This window comes from Nycticebus coucang, chromosome 5 (assembly GCF_027406575.1).
Source record: "Nycticebus coucang isolate mNycCou1 chromosome 5, mNycCou1.pri, whole genome shotgun sequence".
NCBI lineage: Eukaryota > Metazoa > Chordata > Mammalia > Primates > Lorisidae > Nycticebus > Nycticebus coucang.
In genome coordinates this window covers 98,203,243-98,215,963 of record NC_069784.1, presented here as the reverse complement: position 1 = coordinate 98,215,963, position 12,721 = coordinate 98,203,243, and the positions used below count along the sequence as shown (strand labels likewise).

Here is a 12,721-nt window from a genome sequence, read left to right as displayed (position 1 = left end):
TTTGTGGCTATTTATTTTTATTTATTTATTTATTTTATTTTATTTTATTTTATTTTTTGCAGTTTTTGCAGTTTTTGGCTGGGGCTGGGTTTGAACCCTCCACCTTCAGTATATGTGGCCGGTGCCCTACTCCTTTGAACCACACGTGCCTCCCATGGCTATTTCTTTATACTTTTTTGTTTTTCTCATGTTTCTTAATAAATCTATATAGTTGTGTGCTACATGGCAATAACATTTTTGTCAATGAAGGACTACATATACAACAGTAGTCCTATAAAGGTTATAATACCATATTTTTAGCAAGTATGCTTTATGTTCAGATATGTTTAAATATACAAATGTGTGCCATTGGGCTGTAATTGTCTACAGTGGTCAGTGTAGTAACATGCTGCACAAGTTTATAGCCCAGGAGCAATAGGCTATACCATATAGCTTAGGTGTGTAGTAGTCTGTATATACCATCAAGATTTGTGTAAGTAGACTCTGGATCACACAATGACAAAATCATCTAATGATAAATTACTCAGAATATATCTCCTAGTTATATGATACAAAGCTGTATTTGAATGAGGCCAAATAATTTTTCTTGAGGATAAGGTATGATGAACCTGTCCAATAGTAATAGAAGTCTTTCAGATATTAAGAATTTTTCTAGGAGAGACTCTTTTTTATTTTTTGGCCGGGGCTGGGTTTGAACCCACCACCTCCAGCATGTGGGTCCTGCACTCTACTCCTTTGAGCCACAGGGGCCGCCCTAGGAGAGATTCTTTAGATAGTACCATTTTGGACCCTTTTCCTACTGAGTCACCTTTTTAAATGAATCTCAACTAGTCTCAAGCTTTTAACCTTGTCCTTTCCCAGCCTCCTTTCAGTCTTGCTGACAAATGAGGTGAGCAGTGGCCTAACATCTCAATAGACCATCATCCTGCCTTTAAACAGAAAAACACGGTTTTTTAAAAGAGGGGTTTGGGGAACTTGGGCTTAGGGCTGCATGACCAGTATCACATGTTGTGCCTTTGGGCTATTGTTTTTTAACTGTGACTGGTGATTTTGGTCCCCCTTATCTCTCATGACAGTATCTTGTGACCCCTGGACAATTCTTTTTTTTTTTTTTTTTTTTATTGTTGGGGATTCATTGAGGGTACAATAAGCCAGTTACACTGATTACAATTGTTAGGTAAAGTCCCTCTTGCAATCATGTCTTGCCCCCATAAAGTGTGACACACACTAAGGCCCCACCCCCCTCCCTCCATCCCTCTTTCTGCTTCCCCCCCATGACCTTAATTGTCATTAATTGTCCTCATATCAAGATTGAGTACATAGGATTCATGCTTCTCCATTCTTGTGATGCTTTACTAAGAATAATGTCTTCCACTTCCATCCAGGTTAATACGAAGGATGTAAAGTCTCCATTTTTTTTATGGCTGAATAGTATTCCATGGTATACATATACCACAGCTTGTTAATCCATTCCTGGGTTGGTGGGCATTTAGGCTGTTTCCACATTTTGGTGATTGTAAATTGAGCTGCAATAAACAGTCTAGTACAAGTGTCCTTATGATAAAAGTATTTCTTTCCTTCTGGGTAGATGCCCAGTAATGGGATTGCAGGATCGAATGGGAGGTCTAGGTTGAGTGCTTTGAGGTTTCTCCATACTTCCTTCCAGAAAGGTTGTACTAGTTTGCAGTCCCACCAGCAGTGTAAAAGTGTTCCCTTCTCTCCACATCCACGCCAGCATCTGCAGTTTTGAGATTTTGTGATATGGGCCATTCTCACTGGGGTTAGATGATATCTCAGGGATGTTTTGATTTGCATTTCTCTAATATATAGAGATGATGAACATTTTTTCATGTATTTGTTAGCCATTCGTCTGTGGTCTTTAGAGAAAGTTCTATTCATGTCTCTTGCCCATTGATATAAGGGATTGTTGGCTTTTTTCATGTGGATTAATTTGAGTTCTCTATAGATCCTGGTTATCAAGCTTTTGTCTGATTGAAAATATGCAAATATCCTTTCCCAATGTGTGGGTTGTCTCTTTGCTTTGGTTATTGTCTCCTTAGCTGTACAGAAGCTTTTCAGTTTAATGAAGTCCCATTTGTTTATTTTTGTTGTTGTTGCAATTGCCATGGCAGTCCTCTTCATGAAGTCTTCCCCCAGGCCAATATCTTCCAGTGTTTTGCCTATGCTTTCTTGGAGGATTTTTATTGTTTCATGCCTTAAATTTAAGTCCTTTATCCATCTTGAATCAATTTTTGTGAGTGGGGAAAGGTGTGGGTCCAGTTTCAGTCTTTTACATGTAGACATCCAGTTCTCCCAACACCATTTATTGAATAGGGAGTTTTTCCCCCAAGGTAAGTTATTGTTTGGTTTATCGAAGATTAGGTGGTTGTAAGATGTTAGTTTCATTTCTTGGTGTTCAAGACCCCTGGACAATTCTATTGGACCATCTCCTGTGGTTTAAGATACATTTTTTTTTGCCCATTTGATTACTGGCCTGGGGAAAGGAATAGAGATTTTAATTCCCAAAAAGTGTTGGGGTGGGGCTTAAAAGGAGAGACAACTGGTTAAAGATTTTATTTTATATTATTATTTTTTATAGTTAATATCAATCTTTATTTTTATGGTTGCCAACTGTTTCCTAGTACATTTAGATGTTTTTAAATTCTTTATTTTTTTTGATTTATTAATTTATTTATTCTTAAATCATAGCTGTGTACATTTGTGCAATCAAGGGGTACAATGTACTGGTTTCATATACAATCTGAAATATTCTCATCAAACTGTTCAACGTAGCCTTCACGGCATTTTCTTAGTTATTGTATGTAGACATTTGTATTCTGCATTTAGTAGGTTTCACCTGTATCCATTCTAAGATGCACCGTAGGTGTGGCCCCACCCTCACTACCCACCTTCGACCCTGACCTCCCCCTCCCTTTCCCTTCCTTGGCCCTTTCCCCATATTCTTGTGCTATAGTTGGGTTATAGCCTTCATATGAAAGCTGTAAATTATCTTCATAGTAGGGCTGAGTACATTGGATACTTTTTCTTCCATTCTTGAGATACTTTGCTGAGAAGAATATGTTCCAGCTCCATCCATGTAAACATGAAAGAGGTGAAGTCTCCATCTTTCTTTAAGGCTGCATAGTATTCCATGATATACATGTACCACAATTGACTAGTCCATTCGTGGGTCGATGGGCACTTGGGCTTCTTCCATGACTTAGCAATTATGAATTGGGCTGCAATAAACATTCTGGTACAGATGTCTTTGTTATGTTGTGCTTTTTGGTCTTCTGGGTATAAACCTAGTAAAGGAATTATAGGATCAAATGGCAGGTCTATTTTTAGGTCTCTAAGTATTCTCCAAACATCCTTCCAGAAGGAACGTATTAGTGTGCATTGCCACCAGCAGTGTAGAAGTATGCCCTTTTCTCCACATCCATGCCAACATCTCTGGTTTTGGGATTTTGTGATGTGGGCTGTTCTTACTGGGGTTAGGTGATATCTCAAAGTAGTTTTGATTTGCATTTCTCTGATGATTAAGGATGATGAGCTTTTTTTCATGTGTTTGTAGACCGTGTGTCTGTCTTCTTTAGAGAAGTTTCTCTTCAAGTCCCTTTCCCACGATGAGATGGGATCATGTGTTCTTTTCTTGCTAATATGTTTGAGTTCTCTGTGGATTCTGGTTATTAGACCTTTATTGGAGGTATAACCTGCAAATATTTTCTCCCATTCTGAGGGCTGTCTGCTTGCTTTACTTACTATGCTCTTGGCTGTGCAGAAGCTTTTTAGTTTGATCAAGTCCCAGTAGTGTATTGTTGATACTGCTTCAGTTGCCTGGGGAGTCCTCCTCATAAAATGTTCACCCAGGCCGATTCCTTCAAGAGTTTTCCCTGTACTTTCCTCAAGTATTTTTATAGTTTCATGTCTTAAGTTTAAATCTTTTATCCAGTGAGAGTCTATCTTAGTTAATGGTGAAAGGTGTGGATCCAGTTTCAATCTTCTACAGGTTGCCAGCCAGTTTACCCAGCACCATTTGTCAAATAGGGAGTCTTTTCCCCACTGAATGTTTTTAATTGGCTTGTCAAAGATCAAATAATGGTAAGTACCTGGATTCGTCTCTTGGTTCTGTATTCTGTTCCAGACATCTGCTTCTCTGTTTTTGTGCCAGTACCATGCTGTTTTGATCGCTATCGATTTATAGTACAGTCTCAGGTCTGGTAGCGTGATTCCTCCTGCTTTGTTTTTATTGCTGAGTAATGTTTTGGCTATTCATGGTTTTTTCTGATTCCATATAAAACAAAGTATTAGTTTTTCAACATCTTTAAAGTATGACAATGGAGCTTTAATAGGAATTGCATTAAAATTATATATTGCTTTGGGTAGTATAGACATTTTAACAATGTTGATTCTTCCCAGCCATGAGCATGGTATGTTTTTTCATTTGTTAACATCTTCAGCTATTTCTTTACTTAAAGTTTCATAGTTCTCTTTGTAGAGATCTTTCACATCCTTTGTTAGGTATACTCCCAAATATTTCATCTTCTTTGGCACTACTGTGAAAGGAATAGAGTCCTGGACTGTTTTTTTGGCTTAGTTATTGTTGGTATATATAAAGGCTACAGATTTATGGGTGTTGATTTTGTAGCCTGAGACATTGCTGTATTCCTTGATCACTTCTAAACGTTTTGTAGTAGAATCCCTAGTGTTTTCCAGATATACGATCATATATCTGCGAAGAGTGAAAGTTTGGTCTCTTCTGACCCTAGGTGGATACCCTTGATCGCCTTTTCTTCCCTAATTGCAATGGCTAAAACTTCCATTACAATGTTAAAGAGCAATGGAGACAATGGGCAACCTTGCCTGGTTCCTGATCTAAGTGGAAAGGATTTCAATTTAACTCCATTCAATATGATATTGGCTGTGGGTTTGCTGTAGATGGCCTTTATTAGTTTAAGAAATGTTCCTTCTATACCAATTTTCTTAAGTGTTCTGATTATGAAGGGATGCTGGATATTATCAAAAACTTTTTCTGCATCAATTGAAAGAATTACATGGTCCTTATTTTTTAGTTTGTTTATGTGCTGAATTACATTTATAGATTCATGTATATTGAACCAGCCTTGTGAGCCTGGGATAAATCCCACTTTGTCATGGTGTATAATTTTTTTGATGTGTTGTTGGATTCTGTTTGTTAGGATCTTATTGAGTATTTTAGCATCAATATTCATTAGTGATATTGGTCTATAATTTTCTTTTCTTCTTGGGTCTTTCCCTCATTTGAGGATCAAGGTGATGTTTGCTTCATAGAATGTGTTGGGTAATATTCCTTCTTTTTCTATATTTTGGAAGAGGTTTAGTAATATAGGTACTAGTTCTTCTTTAAAGTTTTGGTAGAATTCTGACATAAAGCCAACTGGTCCTGGGCTTTTCTTTTTAGGGAGATTTTGTATAGTTGATGCCATTTCAGAGCTTGATATAGGCCTGTTCAACATTTCCACTTCATTCTGGCTAAGTCTTGGTAGGTGGTGTACTTCCAGGTATTGGTTGATTTCTTTCAGATTTTCATATTTCTGAGAGTAAAGTTTCTTATAGTGTTCGTTAAGGATTTTTTGAATTTCTGAGTGGTCTGTTGTTATTTCATTGTTACCATTTCTGATTGATGAAATTAGAGATTTACTCTTTTTTTCCTGGTTAGGTTTGCCAAAGGTTTATCTATTTTATTGATCTTTTCAAAAAACCAACTTTTGGATTTATTGATCTGTTGTATAATTCTTTTGTTTTCAACTTCGTTTAATTGTGCTCTGATTTTGGTTATTTCTTTTGTTCTGCTGGGTTTTGGGTTGGAGTGTTCTTACTTCTCCAGTTGCTTGAGATGTCCCATTAAGTTATTAACGTCCTCTCTTTCCATTTTCTTGAGGAAGGCTTGCAGTGCTATAAATTTCCCTCTTAGGACTGCCTTTGCAGTATCCCAGAGGTTCTGCTAATTCGTGTCTTGATTGTTGTTCTGTTCCAAAAATTTGGTGATTTTCTTCTTAATCTCGTCTATGATCCATCTATCCTTCAGCGTAAGGTTGTTTAGCTTCCATGTTTTTGTATGGGTATGCAGGTTCCTGTTGTTATTGAGTTCAACTTTTATTCCATGAAGGTCTGAGAAGATGCAAGGAATAATTTCTATTTTTTTTAATTTGCTGAGGTTAGATTTGTGGCCTAGGGTGTGGTCGATTTTGGAGTATGTTCCGTGGGCTGATGAGAAGAATGTGTATTCAGTTTTGTTGGGATGAAATGTTCTGTAGATGTCTGTTAAGTCCTTATATTGAATGGTTAAGTTTAAATCTAAAATTTCTTTGCTTGGGTTCTTTTTTTATTTTATTAAGTCATAGCTGTGTACATTAATGTGATCATGGGGCACCATCCACTAGTTTCATAGACCGTTTGACACATTTTCATTGCTTAGCTTCTTTTTGGAGGATCTATCCAGCACTACTAAAGGGGTGTTAAAATCTCCAACTACTATGCAACTGGAGGAGATCAAGTTGCTCATGTCTGTTAGAGTTTCTCTTATAAATTGAGGTGTGTTCTGATTGGGTGCATAAATATTAATAATTGAGATCTCATCATATTGAATATTACCTTTAACAAGTACGAAGTGTCCATCCTTATCCTTCCTTACTTCAGTTGGTTTAAAGCCTATTGCATCTGCAAATAGGATAGTAACACCTGCTTTTTTCTCCTTTCCATTTGCTTGGATATAGATGACCATTCCTTCACATTGAGTCTATATTTGTCTTTTAATTCTTGTATGCAGCAGATATCTGGTTTGAGTTTTTGTATCCAGTCAGCCAACCTGTGCCTCTTTAGAGGACAATTTAAACCATTTACATTAATTGAGAATATTGATAAGCCTTTCGAGAGTCTGGTGGACATTTTTAATCCTTTTGCGACTGTAGAAGTTGGAATTTGATCAAAATTTTCTGGGTGGATTTACTTTTGTGGTGGAGGATTTGGTAAAAATTTTATTGCCCTTTTTCAGGCCTTTACCTCTGTTTTGAATTGCCACTGTTACTTGCCACTGTAGATGAATTGCCACTGTTACTTGCCACTGTTACTTGCAAAAGCCAGTTTCTCATTTCTGTGCTTTATTTCATGCTGTTCCAATTTTCAAAGATACTGTTTCTAACAGTTCTTTCCTTTTATTTTGATTGTTTCCTTTTTACTTTCCTTTTTTTTTTTTTTTTTTTGTGGAGTCTGACACTTACAATCCTATCACTTGGGGGAGGCCAAGGCTGGTGGATCACCTAAGCTCAGGAGTTTGAGACCAGTCTGAGCAAAGTGAGACCCCTGTCTCTACTAAAAACAGAAAAACAGGGAAGAAATAAAAATAAAAAAACTAGCCAGGCATTGCTGCAGGAGCTTGTAGTCCCAAACATGAGACAAGAGGATTGCTCAACCCTAAGAGTTTGAGGTTGCTGTGAGGTATGGTATCATGACACTCTACCTCAGGGCAAAAGAGTTAGATTCTGTCTGTAAATAAATAAATAAATCTGGATCCCCAGGCTGCCATCCTTTACTATGGATTTTGGAGTAGCCAACTTCTATAACCACGCGAGCCACTTCCTTATAATAAATATCCTTCTCTCTTTCTTTCTCTCTCACTCTCTTTTCACACACACACACACACACACACACACACACACACACACACTCAACTGGTTCTGTTTCTCTGGAGAGCTCTCACTAATGATAGGTGGCCTTTAGTGTCCACAGCATGGCCTGATAGAATTTATCTGTCCTTCAGGTCTGTCTTTAACTAGCAATTAACCTTGTCTCATTTTGGATCTTGCTACCCAGCATCACTTGGCATACTGGAACCTGTCCTCACCACTGGCATGAAATCCATTGTTCAGGTCTCAGCCCTCATCCTACTACGTAGTGGAACCTCTCTTCACTACTGGCATTAAATCCAGTGTTCAGGTCTCAGCCCTCATCCTACTACGTAGTGGAACCTGTCCTCACCACTGCCATTAAATCCAATGTTCAGGTCTCAGCCCTCATCCTACTACATAGTGGAACCTGTCCTCACCACTGGCATGAAATCCATTGTTCAGGTCTCAGCCCTCATCCTACTACGTAGTGGAACCTGTCCTCACCACTGGCATGAAATCCATTGTTCAGGTCTCAGCCCTCATCCTACTACATAGTGGAACCTGTCCTCACCACTGGCATGAAATCCACTGTTCAGGTTTCATCCTCATCCTACTACATAGTGGAACCTGTCCTCACCACTGGCATTAAATCCAATGTTCAGGTCTCAGCCCTCATCCTACTATGTAGTGGAACCTGTCCTCACCACTGGCATTAAATCCAATGTTCAGGTTTCAGCCTTCATCCTACTACGTAGTGGAACCTGTCCTCACCACTGGCATTAAATCTAATGTTCAGGTCTCAGCCCTCATCCTACTACGTAGTGGAACCTATCCTCACCACTGGCATGAAATCCATTGTTCAGGTCTCAGCCGTCATCCTACTACGTAGTGGAACCTATCCTCACCACTGGCATTAAATCCAATGTTCAGGTCTCAGCCCTCATCCTACTACGTAGTGGAACCCGTCCTCACCCCTGGCATTAAATCCAATGTTCAGGTCTCAGCCCTCATCCTACTAGACCAAGCAGCATCATTTGGTGTAGTGGAACCTGTCCTCATTTTTGAAACAGTTTCCTCACTTGGCTTTCAGAAAATATAGTTGATTTTTTTTTCTGCTGCATTTCTGTTGAACTCCTCTATGTCTCCTTTGCTGGATCTTTCATAGCTCTTCAGTTTTTAAACCATTCACATTTGCATTGGCCCAGAGACCAGTTCTCAGTTGTCTTCTTTGTTCCTAGTTGTGTTACTATTATGAAGACCTCATCTAGTCTCATGACTGAAATACTATTCAATATGCTAATGGCTCTCAGAGTGATATTCCTAACTCCCATCTCTACCTTGAACTCTTGTTCTAACTTGTATCTAACTGCCTACTTGACATCTCTGCTAGGAAGTTTAATTAAAGGATATCAAACTTAACATGTCTCAGATAAACTTTTGATTATCCCTCGAAATCTATTTCTTTGGTATTTTTCTTCATTTAAAAAATGGCATCTTTGTGCTTCTAGATCTTCAGGCGATAACCCTGAAGGCATTCTTGCATTCCTGTCTGCCTTTATACACCATATCTAATCTGTCAGCAAATCTTGTTGACTCTTTATATCTAAAATAAAGCTACTCTTTCCACTTTTACTATTGCAGTATCCTGCCTAGCATTTAGTCTGTTCTCAACACAGCAGCCATTGCGAGTTGTTAAAACACAGTTGTAGCTTACTACTCCTCTCCCTGAAATCCTTCTGTGGTTTCCCTGGAGTTTACAAGGCTGAACATATTTGTGACATCCTTTCTGATAAATGCTCTGTTTTAATTAATCCTTATTTAATTTCTTATTTTGCCACCTTACTAGACAGGAAAGTGTTCAAATAAGACATTATTTCCATTTTAAAAGTAGTGCCTGCTACTTCCTCCTAATAAGAGTGATCCTGACATTACTATTGTTCTTGTTAAGGAATAAGAGGATGATCTAGGCAACAGTGGATAGCCTACGAGGTACCTCAGGAACACATTTAGTTAGTTCATAATGACTATCTCATTTTGATATTGCTAATCTGTGTCACTGATCTTACACTCTCAGAAGAAAATGGAAGACAAAGCATGTTCAGTTGTACCTTGTGTCTAAGATAGTATAGTGATGGTGTTTCTGTTAACTCAATGAAAAAAAGGAAAGAGAGCCAAATGCATTTCTAACAGATACAAGGTTAAATCAAAGGTAATGTGTCTGGTTAAATAGATAAATAAAGCTAAACATTACTTATGCACCTCTAAAAATATTATTCTTTTTTTTTTTTTTTTTGTAGAGACAGAGTTTCACTTCATGGCCCTCGGTGGAGTGCCGTGGCGTCACACAGCTCACAGCAACCTCCAATTCCTGGGCCTAGGCGATTCTCCTGCCTCAGCCTCCCGAGTAGCTGGGACTACAGGCGCCCGCCACAACGCCCGGCTATTTTTTTGTTGCAGGTTGGCCGGGGCCGGGTTTGAACCCGCCACCCTCGGTATGTGGGGCCGGCACCCTGCTCACTGAGCCACAGGCGCCGCCCTAAAAATATTATTCTTAAGGTACTTTAAGACACCAAAGTTATTTTAATAGCAAGAGTCATATGCTTCCTGTCAGCTTTTTTGATTCATAGATAATGATTCATTGATTCTTATAAATGTTATTTTAGTCATCATTTGCATGCAAAATTTTGGGATATCGTTTCATTGTTGTAGAAAAAAAAACACTTAAGTCTGTGCACATGGTGACATCTTCCTCATTTGTCTCCCAGCTTCTAGATTTATCCTGCTTAACAGTTAACATCTCCTCATCTGTTAAATTGCCTCTTGTTAGTTCATTGGCATCCGTGTTAGCTGTTAGATGATTCATCTTCATCTATAAATAAGAATCTTGAAAAATCATCTGGTTCCATTATTTTTCTTTGTGAACATTTTAGGGTGACCATATTCAGATGTGAATGCCCTTTAAAAGCTATTAATTTACATTATATATATATATATACACACTTACATGTCTATATATGTATAGATGTATATGTATATGAGCCTGTGTATAGATCATCACACACACAAAAAAAAGTCTCTTCCATGTGGTAGAAATAATTTCTACTTTGAATATCATTTCTATGTTACTTGAGAGTTCAGGTAAGTAGAATAAAATATACTAGTTTAGTAACTTGTATTGTTACCTCTACAGAAGATAAAAATAAGGCAATGAGGGCAGCACCTGTGACTCAGTCAGTAAGGCGCCGGCCCCATATACCGAGGGTGGCGGGTTCAAACCCGGCCCCGGCCAAACTGCAACAAAAAAATAGCCGGGTGTTGTGGTGGGTGCCTGTAGTCCCAGCTACTTGGGAGGCTGAGGCAAGAGAATCGCTTAAGCCCAGGAGTTGGAAGTTGCTGTGAGCTGTGTGATGCCATGGCACTCTACCAAGGGCGATAAAGTGAGACTCTGTCTCTGCAAAAATAAATAAATAAATAAATAAAGCAATGAAAGTGAGGGTAAAAGAGTTGTACAATAGTCAAAAGCAAGTTAGCATGTCAGGGCTGTTAAGGTGAACTGCTGAAGATTGACTCATAATATTCTTTCCTGTATGGAGATGAGATAAAATTTGATCTCCTGGGGGTATTATTTTAACCTCATTGACTAGTCCACCTGCGATGTCCCATTTTAGTATTCAACATGAGGACATTTTTCTCAGAGGAAGGTGGGAAATCCAGAATTTCCATACTGAAAATTACAAAGGGCATGGGGAATAGGATAGCATTTTTCATTTTTTTTTTTTTTTTTAATTTTTGAGACAGAGTCTCAAGCTGTTAGCCTGGGTAGAGTGCCATGGTGTCACAGCTTCCAGCGACCTTAAACTCTTGGGCTTAAGCAATTCTTTTGCCTCAGCCACCCAAGTAGCTGGGACTACAGGCGCCCACCACGATGCCCGGCTGTTTTTTGGTTGTAGTTGTTATTGTTGTTTGGCAGGCCCCGGCTGGATTCAAACCTGCCAGCAATGGTATATGTGGCTGGCATCAGTTACTGAACTATAGTCGCCGAGGCACATACTTCAGTTTTTGAAAACATCAGAGAGATATATCTCAATAAGATAAAGAAATTTGCTCTTGGGCGGTGCCTGTGGCTCAAGGAGTAGGGCGCCGGTCCCATATGCCAGAGGTGGCGGGTTCAAACCCAGCCCCGGCCAAAAAAAAAAAAAGAAATTTGCTCTTTGTACTTTCCTGTCTATCATTCTATATGCATTTTGTTACTTTAAAAATAATTTTATTTTATTTTATTTATTTATTTATTTATTTTGCAGTTTTTAGACATGGGGCTGGCTGACTCCTTTGAGCCACAGGTGTCGCCCCAAAATAATTTTATAATATTTGTTCAGGCTGGCATATAATCAGCAATCTCAATTACATCTGTAAGCTGTATTTCTTACTATTAAAGAATTCCTTCTATTTTGATAAAGAAACCATTTCAATATAAATTGATTCAGTTGGGGCTAGTAAGAGGAGAGTAATTTTCTTTTCATTTCTTGTATGTTTCTTATGCTATGCTACCAACAAGGCCAAAGGAAGTGGAAGTACAGCACAGACTCACAGGGTCAGTGGCAGCCGGGCCACTTGACACTGATCACTTTTCTCTGATATTAGAAATACACGTGGGCTACTCCATGAAAACCTCAAATGTGGTTGTAACCTTTGATGTAAGTGAACTTTATAAATGCTTTTAGGAATGCCTCAATAGTCACTCTTTACCAGTATATCCCTCCAGAGGCCCTTCCAGAGAGTTCTCTCCACTGGGGCTTTCCAGGAAGTAGAGAAGGGCAGCTACTGTGAGGCACCTGTATAAACAAATATGTTACTTTTTCATTCCCTTTTCCTTACCTTACTTCTTCCCTTTGTCTCAGGTTTTTTTTCCCTTTCTACGGTAATTATCCTATATAGTCTACATCAATCATACAAATCTTTTTTCATTTTTCTGTAACAGCATTATTGACCTATAATTATAACATAATCCTATTACCCATTTAAATTGTACAATTCAGTAATTTTTAGTTTATTCACAGATACCCGCAACCATCACC

General features: G+C 38.5%; 1 protein-coding gene across 1 annotated transcript in view; it reads left to right on the top strand.

Moving 5' to 3' along the window:
• Positions 1 to 12,721, top strand: part of TBC1D32 (TBC1 domain family member 32) — a 270,218-nt gene that overhangs the window by 167,646 nt on the left and 89,851 nt on the right. The window lies entirely within an intron of this gene.